Source organism: Leptodactylus fuscus, chromosome 2 (genome assembly GCF_031893055.1).
Source record: "Leptodactylus fuscus isolate aLepFus1 chromosome 2, aLepFus1.hap2, whole genome shotgun sequence".
NCBI lineage: Eukaryota > Metazoa > Chordata > Amphibia > Anura > Leptodactylidae > Leptodactylus > Leptodactylus fuscus.
In genome coordinates, this window is record NC_134266.1 from 216,603,814 (window position 1) to 216,618,950 (window position 15,137).

Here is a 15,137-nt window from a genome sequence, read left to right on the forward strand (position 1 = left end):
TTTATTTTATTTTATTTTTTAAAATTTTTGCACTATTTTATGGGTGATTCTATACATTGACATTGTGGCTGGTCATAAACCCCCCTCACCTTCCTAAAAATAAAAATAATTTTTTATTTTTTTTTGCTGACTCGAGTATAAGCCGAGGGGGGGCTTTTTCAGCACAAAAACTGGGCTGAAAAATTCGGCTTATACTCGAGTATATACGGTACCTAACAACAGAGAGACTAAATAGAATATTAGACACCGAAACAAATTGCACTTATTGCTCAGGAATGGTGGGGGCTAGACAAAAATTGCAGCTATGCTGGAATCAGTGGAGTGACACCTATTGAATGATGGAAAGAGCTTGACTTGATGATGGTGAAAGGTCCTTCTTGCAACAAGAACGTCATCTTGTTTTGCAAACTGGACAACCTAGGACACTTGTGGGTAAGAGGATGAGTTTTCTGGTGACCAGCAATGGATTCACTGAGACAACATAAGAATTATTTTTGTCCCCATGACCTGCGAACTTACACACTAGGCCTAACTACAGCTGTACTTTAACCTGTCATCTTTTGTACCACAGACGTATTGCATACCTTGTAAAGCCATCATCTACCTCAGTAAATAGGACTTCAGTGAAAAGTAAAGAAACTAAGAATCCAAAGTATCGTGGCGGCAGCTCAAGAGGAGACAGGCCACACAAAGGTGGTGTTGGCCATGAAGGAGTGGTGGTGTCAATCGCAGTAGAACATCCATATTACCGCCATCCCTGCACTAGTGAGTGGTCACCAGGGTATGTGGGCTCTTTTCACTAATGCGAGAATAAAAAGTATTTTCTAACTAAATTTCTTAGTTTTATTTATCTGTAAAAATGTGCTGAAGTGGAAAGGCGTTACAAGATGGAGATTTTTAATTATGATAGACATGTGCGTTACGTAAATGTCCCCATACACATTAAAGCAAAGTCAGTCAACTCTTCTTAAGATAATGTTTGGGGAAGGAAGCTTAGGTGGTACCTGGCAGCAGCTTACTATCCCTTAACTGCTAGGAAATGGGGGGGGGGGGAATAAATGTCAGCAATTGAAGACTCAATAAATTCCTCTGCCGTTGTATCAAACCATATGAAGCATCAAACTAAATTCCATTACATGTATAGACAAGACATATGTACAGTAGATATACTGTATAGAATACTGTATAGAAATACACATACACACAATGAACTATATATATAACACAGCTCTTCAGTTTATACTCACTAATTTCTTGTATAACTTGGCACAGTGTCCTTAATGTTTCTTCCTTAAGGGCTTCTCGAGCATTACAGGCATTTGGGACTTTCACAAGCATGGAAATTAAAAGTAGTTTGGAAATAGCTCATCTGAGTTTCCCTCTTGAGTTCCTGTAAAGGTGAGAGATGACAATATAAATCTTGTGAATATTCCGGGAACACGCCCGGGCTATTAAGTCATTTTGACTATGATTCATAACGTTTGCTAGAAAACATCTAGCAAGTGTGGAGACAATGCACGAAATATACAAAACATTGTAGTGCACTGAAGATCCTGCTGCGAAGTCTAGAACTGGCAGCACATTAGGTATCAGCCCCAACATAATAATACATGGCTTATTGGTTACTACAAAATATGACTTTCAGCACTTTTCTCTCCATATGATTTGTGTGGACACCTCACAGAAAACACACAGACCCCATTATAGTCTATGGGGTCCGTTTGATTTCTCTGCTTCTTAATGCGTTTGGTATTACATTTGGGGAGACTAAGCAGACTCCCCGAACAGAATACCGAACACTGATGTGAATCAGGCTTAAGTCATGAATAAAATGGTAAAGGCAGAGACGTAACTTTAAGCTCCTGAACCCCAGTACAAAATTTGTAATGGGACCCTCACTTATCACATACTACCTATAATACTGGTGTCTTCTTATGTTGGAGAGCGCCCTTTGGGCTCTCTGAAGCTCCAAGACCCAATAGCTACGGTTTGCTACCTCTACACCCCCTATAGAAAAGGTTTACAAGTTGCAAATAACTTTCAGGGGGTCCTGGAACATATGGTGTGTGGCTATTTCCTGATATGCTAATGAGCTGTTTGATATTCTTGCTACTCACAGCTTATTTGCATATCAGGAAAAAGGTAATGTTTCAGCAACTGAGGAACCGACCAGGAAACAGAAAAAACAGGTCTCCCAGGAGGACTAAGAAAATGGAAAAAAAAGTTTAATAAAGTTATAAACAATATGGCTGGTAGTTACTAATGATAATAATACATTTTATTTATATAGCGCCAACATATTCCGCAGCACTTTACAAATTGTACCCCCAATTCATTTTGCACTTCGGGTGCATTCACACTACATATACGATGACTGATTCTGAACGTTAAAACACGTTCAGAATCAGCGGCGTATAAAGCAGATCCCATTCATTTCAATGGGAGCCGGCATACGAGCGCTCCCCATTGAAATGAATGGGCTGCTTTTTTCTCTACGAGCGCTCCCATTGAAGTGAATGGGAAGCGCTCGCGTGTACGGCTCCGAATGAGCCGAGCGCCGGGCCCCTTCACACGGCGAGCCGTACACGCGAGCGCTTCCCATTCACTTCAATGGGAGCGCTCGTAGAGAAAAAAGCAGCCCAGTCATTTCAATGGGGAGCGCTCGTATGCCGGCTCCCATTGAAATGAATGGGATCTGCTTTATACGCCACTGATTCTGAACGTGTTTTACGTTCAGAATGAGCTGGCGTATCCGTAGTGTGAATGCACCCGAAGAGATAGATGATGGATCTATTGACTCCCACAGGCAGTAAACTATCCTCTCTAAATATTAAAAGCCATAGGATTGCCAACAAAAAATAGAGGCTCTCAAAACTGTGCAAAAAAAATCCAAAATGTCAGTATATGGTGTAAAAAAAATGGAACTATACTTATGAGACCAATACTGACAGCCAGACATTGCCACACACAGCTGTTTCATAGCTTATTCTTCTGTATAGTCCATTACAGCTACAAATGTCCATCTTACCGTAGATTCCCACATGTAGGAAGGTGTTAGAATGGATGGTTTTCTCACGGAGCACCTGTCACCCACAGAGACGTGTCTGGGTCACACATTAGCGCTCTCCCATCAGGTTGTTGACACAGGCTGTTTAGGCCTCACTATCTCTGCTGGCCCCCATACCCCCTCTGGCTTTAACAAACAGTGTAATGAGTCCTGGGTTTCCACTGCTGAGACTGCTTGGGGGTCTGGCTAAGTGACTGGGGAGATACAGGGAGCAATGATCAGATAAATGTGGGTTTTAAACAATTTTGTGATATGCAAAGTTATGCACATATACAGGAGCTGCCACTGCTGTCTTTAGTCCTGGGCTGACATGAAAGAAATGTTTTTGGATTTTGTAGAAGGTGATACACACTAAGAGCTCGTTCACATCTGCGCCCAGCACTCCGTACTTCAGGTTTCTGTTTCCTGCATAAAACAGAGCAGGATACGGAAACCTGCAGGAGTCTCTCACCCATTCATTTGAATGGGTGAGAAAGCTGTCCGGCCGTGAGCGGCAGTGAGCATTTTATGCTCTCCGCCGCGAAACCGGGTTTTATAATCCGGACACAGAGTCGGACATGTAGTACTCTGTGTCCGGATTAAAATACTGTTTAGGGCTCGTTCACATCTGCGTCGCCCTCTCCGTACTTAGGTTTCCGTTTCCTGCCTAAAACACAGGCAGGATACGGAAACCTGCAGGAGTCTCTCTCACCCATTCATTTGAATGGGTGAGAGAGATGTCCGGCCGTGCGCGGCGGTGAGCGTTTTAGGCTCTCCGCCGCGAAACCGGGTTTTATAATCCGGACACAGAGTCGGACATGCAGTACTCTGTGTCCGGATAAAAAAATCCGGTTTCGCGGCGGAGAGCCTAAAACGCTCACCGCCGCGCACGGCCGGACCCGGTCTATGGTTTCCGTCTTCTGGCATGCAGAAGACGGAAACCATAGAACGGAGACCCCAAACGCAGGTGTGAACCCTCAGTAAGCCGCGGACAACATAAAACGCTCACCAGCACTCATGGCCGGACACTTTTCAAACCCATTCAAATGAATGGGTATGAAAGACTCCTGCAGGTTTCCGTCTCCTGCCCTGTGTTGGCAGCTTGGACTTTACTGGATCAGAGATGATGACATTTTGTTATTTGCTAACTTCTTGGCAATGAATATAGAACTCATATATTATATATTATCGAGTGCTTAATCATCCAAATGTGCAGAATATATAGACCTCCAAGCCATCAGAAACCTGTTGTCTAGGATGGTAAGAGGTAGACAATAATGTCCATTTATATTGTGACTGAGGCAGCATGACCTAGAGGAAGGACTATGAAAATAGAGGAGACTATATTCTAATGATCCATAAGAGCCATGACAATGGAAACCTCTTCCATGCTGAGCGGTCTTCCCTCCTGGCCTGCTTAATATCCCATAGGCCAGGTAAATCTTAGCCACCCCGTGATGTGCATGCACAGTAAATCCTTATAAGTCATGAGGATATAGTGACCAGTGTTTCCAAAGTTCTTTCTCTATGTCAGACAAAGTACCATACATTACTGTTAAACAGCTATCATCCAGGATCATAGCTTAGACTTGGTCTGCGGCCTAAATCTTCCAGACAGCTTCCCTATAGATCTCTGCTAGAATAACATGGTTATATGATTACCATAAATCTGTTTAGGTGATCATTTTCTCACCACATCTGTTAGAAAGGTGACATTAAGTAACAAGGACTGGATTTTCTTTTCACACAAGTAGATTAGTCATGTCTGATTTTCACAGCTGAACAACCGATAGAATTATCTAAAGTGTATGCAACCTTATTCTCCCTTTAAATGTTAAAGGGGTTATCCCACTGTTTACACTAATCCTCTAGCCCCAGGATAAAAAATAAGTGCCTGATTTTTGGGTCAAACTGGTAGGATTCCCAGCGATCAGGAGAATGAGGGCTTGCAACTTCTCCCAAGGGCTCGTAGCAGTTCCATGCAAGTGAATGGAGCAGTGGCCAAGCATGCAAACCATTGCTCTATTCACTAACAATTGCTGTGAACAGATACATATCATGTGGATAGTGATAAGTGTCTACAGTGGGATAACCCCATTAAGTCCATATCTCACTAGACAAAAGCTTTCAATATCTTAACAGACGTCTCTCTGTTTTCTTGGCTCCCATATTCAACAGGAACAATGCAGGAAAACTTCCCAGACAAATACAGGAGCTAAGACAGGAGCGTCTATTATATCAAGGATGTGATTCCATTTTCAGGGTTTTGAATGCACTTTTGGAAGCCAAAACCAGGTATGATAGAAAAATGATAAACATCGCTTCTCGGCCTTTTGGCTAAGATCAAGCATAGTATTTGTTCTTATCGGAACCAGTGAGTACGGGCTCCTATCCAGAGGGTAGGACAGGTTCTGCTGGAGGGAGCTGGCTATGAAAACTGGGGAGATGGGAACAGAGAACTACTTATTGTATTAGCTGGTTTGCAAGTAGTGGCTAGTAATTGGCTCTGCCAGTGGGAGTGGCGCCCCAGTGTAGGGAGCCAACAGAACGCCATGAAAGAGGGCAGCGAACCACATCAGGGATAGACGACCCCTGGGGATCAAAGTCATTGGGCCAGGAGGAGCCACCTAGGAGCGGTTAGGTGGCTCCTAGGGTCCCTGAACTCACTGGGAATGGGGGCCCACTGAGTAATGGCACATTGCACAGCACTTTTTACACTTTCAGAGCACTTACACTTATGCCTGGTCTAACCAGCATGGGTAATTTTTATAGATCCGGTGGATAGACCGGGCATTCACTGCCACTTATTTATTATTTTTTTTGTATGTGATCACTGTTTTGTCACTGTGTGTCTAATTTTTGGATGAAGGGGTGTGGATGACCCTTTTGGGTCCCTCCCAATATCTAGGGGTAGGATGGTGTGGCTAATAGGTTCCCTCCTCTCTGAGTTTTTGGTTCACCTCTGTTTCTGTGGAGGTGGACACAGTCCTAGGCTCTGGGAGTACTCTTGGGGTGGGAGCCCTTGAGGAAACCGAGCTCCGGCAGGAGACAGTTATAGCCCTTGGCTGCTTGGAACCTTTTGGTCCAGTAGCCTTGGGATTGTCGGGAGCCTATTCTCTTTTGAGATGGGTTACCATTCAGATACATCCTGTACACATTTTTTTAGTGGCATTTCCCACTTTTTTCGTGCATTGGGTGTAATCTTGGCACAGTTTAGAGGCCTTCAAGTAAGAGAAAAGTCCTAGCTTTGAATTAAAAAAACTTCATGCAAAAACTGAAGATGTAAACCTAGCCTTATATGTATTACCAGGCTACAATGAGTTCAAAGAAGTTACCCCTATGAAAAGGATAGGGGGTCATATGTTGATAGGGAGGTATGATGGTTGGACACCCACCATTACATATTCTTTTATGTTAGACAATCACTCTGCACACTGTAATAGTGTATATGAGACTTACGCTATTTTTGTCATATCGCTCTGCTCCATCAGCATTTGAGTATCAAGAACTCTGCGAGTCAAACTGTCAGCAATCCACCAACATATAGAAAGTCAAAAACTATCATGAATTTGTAATGTGAAAGTCTGGTAATGAGGGGGTTAATAAAGTAATAACTAATAACTGGTGCTTTTAGTCAAATATTAAGAAATTTCCCAGCAATAGTAATTGTAACTTCCTAAAAGTTCCAGAATGTGAAAACCTTTCATTAAGTCTGAGGATTCTTACATAAGCCTAATGGAAATCTGTATTGTGTCCGGGTATTTCACAATCAGCATAGATGTAATAAATGTCAGAAGTTGTGAAATTCCGCACATGGCATCAGTAACAAGCAATACTCCTGTAACATTCCAGCAGCTTTCACTGAATAACACCTATTGTAATCCTCAACAGAGATATACAGGATGGATCCAAGTACGATAATTCCAAAAGAATATGACTTGTCATATAACAGGATCAGATCTACAGGTGAGTGACCTTATCCCTATGATGTGACAGATCATGAGGATAATACTATATATACCAGCACATGCATCCGTTCAAGAACTTACAGCCTGATGTTACAGTAAAGTTAACTGCACACTTGTAATTTGGAGAGAATTTTTTTTTTAAATGTAGATTGTGCGCCCCATATAGGGATCACAATGTACATTTTTTTTCCTATCAGTATGTCTTTTGTAGAATGGGAGGAAATCCATGCAAACATGGGGAGAACATACAAACTCCTTGCAGATGTTGTTCCTGGCGGGATTCAAACCCAGGACTCCACCGCTGCAAGGCTGCAGTGCTAACCACTAAGCCACTGTGTTGCCCTATTTGGAGAGGAATTTGAGAAGGTCTTCTGCCTCAAAATCCTCTTCAAGAGCCAGCCATGTGGAACTGCGAGTCTTGGCTTTTTCTTTGAGGCCTTGTGCTCTGGTTTCAGTGGTTATTCAGCTGCATAAACCGCTACAAGATCAAACAAGAGGCTTCTTTTTCAGCAGAAAAAGAAGGAACATTCATCACCGCCTCCTATTGAAAACAACGGGAGGAAGATTTGGGCCAGCTTTGGAAGAGGATTTTAAGGCACCAGACCATCTCAAACTCCTATCTAAATTATGTCATGTCAACATTACCTTAGGCTGAGGCTCAGCAGGTACCTAGAATGATGGGGCTCCAAGGCAAACATTTCACAATGGGTCTAAAATGTATAATGATAGCAGTATTTGTGGAGTTTGCGGGCCCGCGGCCTTACTTACTGATCCCAGCTCCTGCTCACAGCTGCCTCCGCAGAAGGGGAAGCGCCAATGTCTGTGAACAGGAGCCAGGATCGGTAAGTAAATAGGGCCCGTTACCTGCTGGGGTTAAAAAAAAAAAAACATAGCAGTAGTGGCTGCCGCCAGGCCCCCTAATGTCTCAGGCTCCGTGGCAGCCACCACCTCTGTTACCCCGGTAATTACACCCCTGATGAGGCCTCACGTTGTGGATATGCAGATTTTTTTTTAGAACTTACTATATATTTCCAATTCCTTTTGTAGCCATTATTGGCTTTGGCACAAAAAAACGCAGTAAAATCTGCCACAAAAAAGCTGTGTTTCTACAATATGAGGCCTTAGCCTTAGGGTATATATCTAGAAATATATGCAATTATACACACAAACTTACAATATCTGTGCCACTTTTCTACTTTTTAGATTGAAGACATCATTCCTGGAATAGATTCTGTGGAGAACTGTGAATATGGTTTTAACATGGCTCATTTTGGGTCAGGAAATAAAAAGAATGTACACAAAGATCAGAAACAGAAATACAGTTTACAACAATTTAGTATCAGGACACTTAGTTTTTTTTATAGATATTTTTTATTAATCTGAACAGGGCCTAATTATTATGATTTACGGTGTAACAGAGTAGTAACTTTAGTAACTTGGAGCTCCTGAGTTCTAATGTACAATCTGTAACAGACCTACCACTTACTATATCATGTCCAATTTATAAAACTGCTGTGTCTTTTTGTGATCTAAGGGGACCCCCTAAGCACCGGTACAGCTGGCACCTCTGGACCTTGTAATGATGTTTTCCAGCGTGTCACAGGTAGCAGTAGAGGACGAATTGAAGACGTGGGAAAATACTGCAACAAGAGGGAAAGGAGGTGAATATCTGTATACCATACGGTCTCCACACCGAACATGCAGACAGAAAAGTAGTTCACAATCTACTTTTCTGTCTGCATGACGTGTGCGGAGTCCATGCAGAAAGCACATGGACCCCATTATAGTCTATGAGGTCCGTGTACTTTCACTGCACACCGCTTGTCAATGTGTTCGGTAGTCTGTTTGGGGGGGTCCCCATGCAGACTCCCCCAAACGTATTACCGACGCAGATGTGAACCAGGCCTAAGTCAGTATTATTTGGGCTCTGTGCAGTATTATGAAGGCAGTGTATAATGATGGTATATCTCGATGACTGTAATATTTATGCATCATAAAAATCTGCCATGTGGGTAGTGTATAAGTAGTGCGCTGATCTGATGTATTATTTGTGCACTTTATGCCAATATTATTCCATGGCAGAGAACATCTATGCTCTTTCATGACGTACATTTCTGCAGAAAATCAGAACCCAAGACCAAAACTAAAGATGACTTTGAAGCCAAGAATTAGAGCAAAAAGCAATACACAGCAATAGAATTATAATGAAAAACTAAAATCTGAAAGTCTAGACACATTTCTAGTGGTAACATATCATACAGGTTTCCCGGCACACAATCCATATCTATGGCTGTATCAGACAGCATACATCCATTATGACAATATATCTCGTTGCAGGAAGACCTTTATTAAAGGGGCGCTATCACTAGGAAAAGTCATTTTTAACTAATCACACCTTTGCGTAGCCTTTAGAAAGTCTATTTCACACCTACCTATAGTATGTAGATTGCCTCAGTGGTTTCTGAATAAGTCCGTTTTTATTCATATGCTAATTAGACTGGTGCACGATAGATCGTGCACACCTCTCCTATTGTTTTCTATGGGAGACTGCTGCTGCTGCTGATGACTCAGCTTCCTGTTTGCTTCACACACATAGAAGATAATAAGAGAGAGGAGGCTGCTGGGAACTTCCTGAGCTGGCTGGAAGCTCATTAGCATATTAATAAAAACGGACTTATTCAGAGACCACTGAGGCAATTTACATACTAAAAGTAAGTGTGGAATAGACTTTCTAAAGCCTATGCAAGCATGTGTTTAGACAAAAATGACTTTTCCCAGTGATAGAGCCCCTTTAAGACTGGCATTCTGTACGCCAGTTTTCTGACAAAAGAGCAATTTTGTCTTAGGGGGCATTCACACTACGTATACTGAAGCTTATTCTGAACGTAAAACACGTTCAGAATAAGCGGCGTATAAAGCAGCTCATTCATTTCTATGGGGAGCGCTCGTATGCCGGCTCCCATAGAAATGAATGGAGCTGCTTTATACGCCGCTTATTCTGAATAAGCTTCAGTATATGTAGTGTGAAAGCACCCTAACAGTGCAATACAACTGATGGGGCAATCCAAAATACTACCAAATAACCATAAAAAAAGCATGTTATCATATTTCTTTAGGGGTTGTTAACACCGTGGAAATTTTCTTAGTTGAAAAATTGGCTAGAGGAAAAAAAATCATCTAGAGGCTGGGGCCACACATTGTGAAAACGCGGCATTTTGACTGTGGCGGACACACCATGGCAAAACATGCTGCATTTTACAGTACCTGCATAGTGGATGGGATTCTGACCAATCCCATCACCTCATTGCAGAAAAAAATACCGCAGGGATATTTTTTGATTATCCGGTGATGATCCCTTTCCCCATTTCTGGAAACTGATAGTCATTATTACTCCCCCTATCCACTCCATCATACTTACCATCCATGATTCTTCCTGTGGGATGGCTCCTCCTTCCTTTCGTTGATTCTAATAGAGCTGCTCTGAGAACTATTGCCAATAATCCACCTCTACTGCGCAGCTCTGACACATGCGCAGCAGAGGTGGATCGTCACGCAGAGCAGAGCTGGAGAAGAGAGCGTGCCTGCAGAATCAGTAAAGAAGGAGCAGCTGTCCCGCAGGAAGAATCCTGAAGGAAGGAAGAGAGGTAAGTATATAATGAGTTTGGGGTTGGACTGAGTAGGTAGGGAAGGACTAGTAGTGAGAAGGATAGCTAGAGAGACAGGGAGGGGGTGTATGGGAGGGAGGGAGAAAGGAGGAAAGAGGGGGAGTGAGGTGAGAGGGGTTAATGTGGACCTTACATAGCAGAAAGCTGAAGCATATACACAAATGCAGAAGATACCAGGATTAACTATTCCTTTGTAATGTATCTTTTTTGTCTGTACTTGAACCCTACAATTTGTAAAGTGCTGAGGAATATTTTTTCGCTATATAAATAAAATGTATTATTATTATTATTATTATTATTATTATTACCAGGAGCTCCCAGAAATAACTCAAAACATAATTAAAGGTATATGTGTGCATTTATTAACCCATTAATAGCAAATTAACAGACCCTTTTTTTAAAAAAACAAAACAAAACAACATTTTTTTGCCTGGAAAACCCCTTTAATGCCACACAGTGGAAGGCGCAAAATTCACAGCATAAAGAGGCAATAGCAAAAAGAGTTAATAAATGAGATATATCTACCCCCAAACAGTGCTAATAAACATTACTTGTCCTGTGAAAAAAACTATTATAGTTACACAAAAAATGGTTTGGTCATTAATAGAGATGAGCGAGTAGTATTTGATCGAATACCTCCCCTGCATAGTTATTGGTGTAATCGGTTGCATACCACGCGGTAAACGCAGTAAAAATTTGATGCCCCTCCAACCTTCCCTGGTGCTTTTTTACACCAATATCTATGCAGGGGAGGTATTCGATCGAATATTACTCGCTCATCTCTAGTCATCGAGGCCTAAACCAGCCTGTCACAAAGGGTTAATCCCAGAACCCCATTGCTACAAGGCAAAAGTGCTAAATCATGAACCATCAAGTTGCCATTGACTTCAATTTAATGTGGAAGGTTAATACCTAATACAAGGTATGATAATTCTTCCCACTTGTGGATTAGCGCTGGCATTGAGGAGAAGTAAACATTCCTCCCAATCACGTGAATTCTGCTTGGCAAACTTCTTTCTAGATAGCATGTGCTGACTCGAGCCCTAAGAATAAGCAGCGGCATTGGGAATTCCACAATGAACACATTTGTAACCTGCTATTTGTTAAGCTATATTTCTCAAGCATCAGAAGATCTGTTGAGTAAAAGGTATACAGAATAATCGCTGTAGTTTATAGATCAGGATGTGAACTTTGAGCAGACAGATTAACAAATGCAAACAGAATTTGTGACCAAAACAATCCAGCAGACAAGCCATGCCAGTATACATATCATCAAAATAGATCCTGGCAAACAAACAGCATAACAAATACAAGTGTGTTACATTGGCATAGTAGATCTGGGTCTCTGTGCACGGAGAGTAAAATATGCACCTAATAATAGTAAAGGGAACCCATCACTAAACAACCCACAGACCCTTATAGATCTGGGGTTTAGTGTCCCAAATAGGCCTGTTATAAAGCACTCTGGGGCAGCATTAAAAATAAAAAGGCCTTATACTTACCTAGAGATGAGTCCTATTAATAAATTCTCCCCATCGGTTCACATATAACATGTTGAGCACACGACTTCCATGGTACTGCTTACACCAAATATGTGCTTGGCAGATGTTATTTCAGATACATTCATTGTTCAGATGTTCAAAAAAAAATGGATGGAATTCATCAATGCACGAAAAACATGGTGGCCTGGTATAATGCCTGTCACCTGCTCCCTATGTGAATAGGATGATCTGCAGTATCTACAGTGGAAAGGATGTATTTGGAGTGATGAAGTAGGGGACCCAACCCATCATATACAATATGCAAGAGACTTCACACTCACATTTTACTCTTCTCTTTCCCCTCATCTGGAGTATTGAGGTAAGACGGGTCCCACCAGGGGTACTGGGTCAGTTTATTTGTCATTTCTTTACCATTGTTTTAGGTATTCATTTTTGCACACTTTACCGACCAGGGCTTAATATTACCTACACAGTAATTCACCATACACCCATGGTACCTGGACAAAATATCTGCACATTGAGTGTGAAGTCTTGTAGGACTCACACTCAGATATTCCTATTATCAGGTCTTTGGAGTGCAAACTGAAGAGGAAACCATAATACACAGAGGAAGCCCACATACACATTGGGAAAACAGTGTATTTTGGTCAGATTCAAACCAGGGAACCCAAAACTACAAGATAACAGTGCAAACACTCCCAAAATTTGTGGCAGCCAGCTTTTATGGCCCCTCACATTTCCAGGACATTCCCACATATTTCCCACCACAATTTCCTTGCCACCCCTTTAACAGTACCATCTTGCCGTTTCTTTCAATCTTGTGATTGCTGCTGACCCAGGAGCCTTCTTAACTATAGTTAATCCTAAAAGATTGTGCTTTAGACGGTGATAGTGTCCCACATAGTGATCCCATTTGTGATCCACAAAGTGCCCAAAAACAGTAATAGTGCCCCAACACAGTAGCTGTGACCACTTAATGTCCCCCTCCCCCCGCATAGTATAAGTACCTCTTTTGTGCTTATTTCACTGTAATGGGGCCCCTTACTGCATCTAAATGGTAGAAATACCACTTTGTTGTCCTACTGCGCTCCTCACAGCTTCACCCTTCTGGATCCCTGGACCAACACTGCAACCAGAAACATCTGCTGGTAAGACATCCTAGTGTCTAGTTTATTGTGATTTGTGGTGCGCTGTGTGTTTCGGCATCTCCCGACCTGTACTGCTCCACCCAGCAGTGCAGCCAAGTCCATCCCCACCATCTGGGGCTCTTGTGAACACCATTGTGGGGTTGGAGTTGGTGTAGCCCAGGGAGTGTTGCACACACAGCGCCGTATTGACCATTTTGATCAGTGTATCTAGTACTGGTTCTCACTTTGGCTTTGAACTGCATCTGCTATCCTAACAAATAACTGCTGAATAAAGGTTCTGCTGACAACTATTAGACTTTATTCTGACTCACCATAGACATGCAGACTTGGTCAAGTGTGCATGTTAATATCAGTGGGTAAAGAGGAATAAACCACTGCCAGATAGGTCTGGCACAAAGTAAAGGCAAAGTGGATATTACTTTCTGCTCAGTTGGGGTCTGCTTACCAGGACCCCCACTAATTCTGGAATGAAGACACATATGAGTCTGTAAATTTACATATAAAATAAGGCAACAAAGGAAAGATAACTCACAAGGGGGTAGGTTTCATTCAGACTTGAGACATGGCAGAGACGGGAAGATGGACTCTTGAGGGGTGTTAATTAAATAGGAATGTGTGCGCCCATCCTTTGCATGAGTAACACTATTAGTTTGTTAGTGACACGTTACTATTGACTTTGGTCTTTGTCACAGTAGGATATTAGGAAAATAATTGCTTTCAAGTATATTTCACCCTCATGTATCTCCAGGCAAAAACAATCATTATTTATACAGCCTGTTATATACAGGGCATGCAAAAAACTAAATAAAAAGGGGATTTTTTTTTCTTAACCTTCATTATTTTGCAATAATAATGAAGTCATAAATGGTGAGATACACATACAAGAGCAAAACCAAGAAATCGGAACCTAGAGCATATCTAATAACCTGAAACTGGACGCATTCTCCTCAGTCTCAGGCTAAAGCCGCACGTTGCGGAAACATAACGTTTTTGTGTTGCAAATTTTGCTGCGGTTCCTCTGGAGTCCCACAAACCTCAAGGTTTAGCTCCTCCAGAGCAGAGGGGTTGAGTACGGAGGGAGGGGGGGGGGGGGAGGGTGTGAATCTGTCCAAGTGGGCCCCCAACTTAGGTATAACGATATCATCACTATATGGTGATTGTATAGTTGTAGTTATCGTCTCCATACAGGGCTCTGCAGACGATTTAGGTGAATACAGTGCAGTGCAGTAACAATTAGTGACTTACCATTGGCGTCTTGTCTAATCCTTCACATTTCCATTCTATTTCTCTTCCATCTGGACGGCCATGACTACTTTTTCCAGTCTATGTAAAGTTTGCAACACAGACATCTTTGGCTCCTTACTTTTCCAGGCACCTGACCACATTGTCCTCACCTACACACCCATCCTGCTGCTACCCCCAATTATAAAATATATCATATCATTGTGATTTTGGAAATCACAGCATGTCAATTATACTTATAAAGAAACTGCAATAGGTATTACAGAAACAGAAGGTCCACAGAGGCAGTATTTTTTGTTGTTGCTGCAGCCGCTACGTGGGGTCTTAATAGAGCCCAAGTGAATTGCCCGCTCATGTTATGCCCTTGATTCCCCCTGACATGAATAATGTGTTTTATCTGCTCTCAGTGTCTTGTAAATCGCAGGCCTGTATTGGCTTGTGGTTTACAAGACAAGAATGGGTTTTATCTAGATTAGTGTCAGCAGACACCGATCTAGTTAAAAGTAAACCATTAATGGCAGCCCTGGAGTGGGCCCACAGAGTCAGTGGGCCCAGGACAGCCTCCC

General features: G+C 42.2%; 1 pseudogene; it reads left to right on the forward strand.

Moving 5' to 3' along the window:
* The first annotated feature begins 5,363 nt into the window (after positions 1-5,363).
* On the forward strand, positions 5,364-5,459 carry LOC142196434 (U2 spliceosomal RNA; annotated as a pseudogene).
* The last annotated feature ends 9,678 nt before the right edge of the window (positions 5,460-15,137 follow it).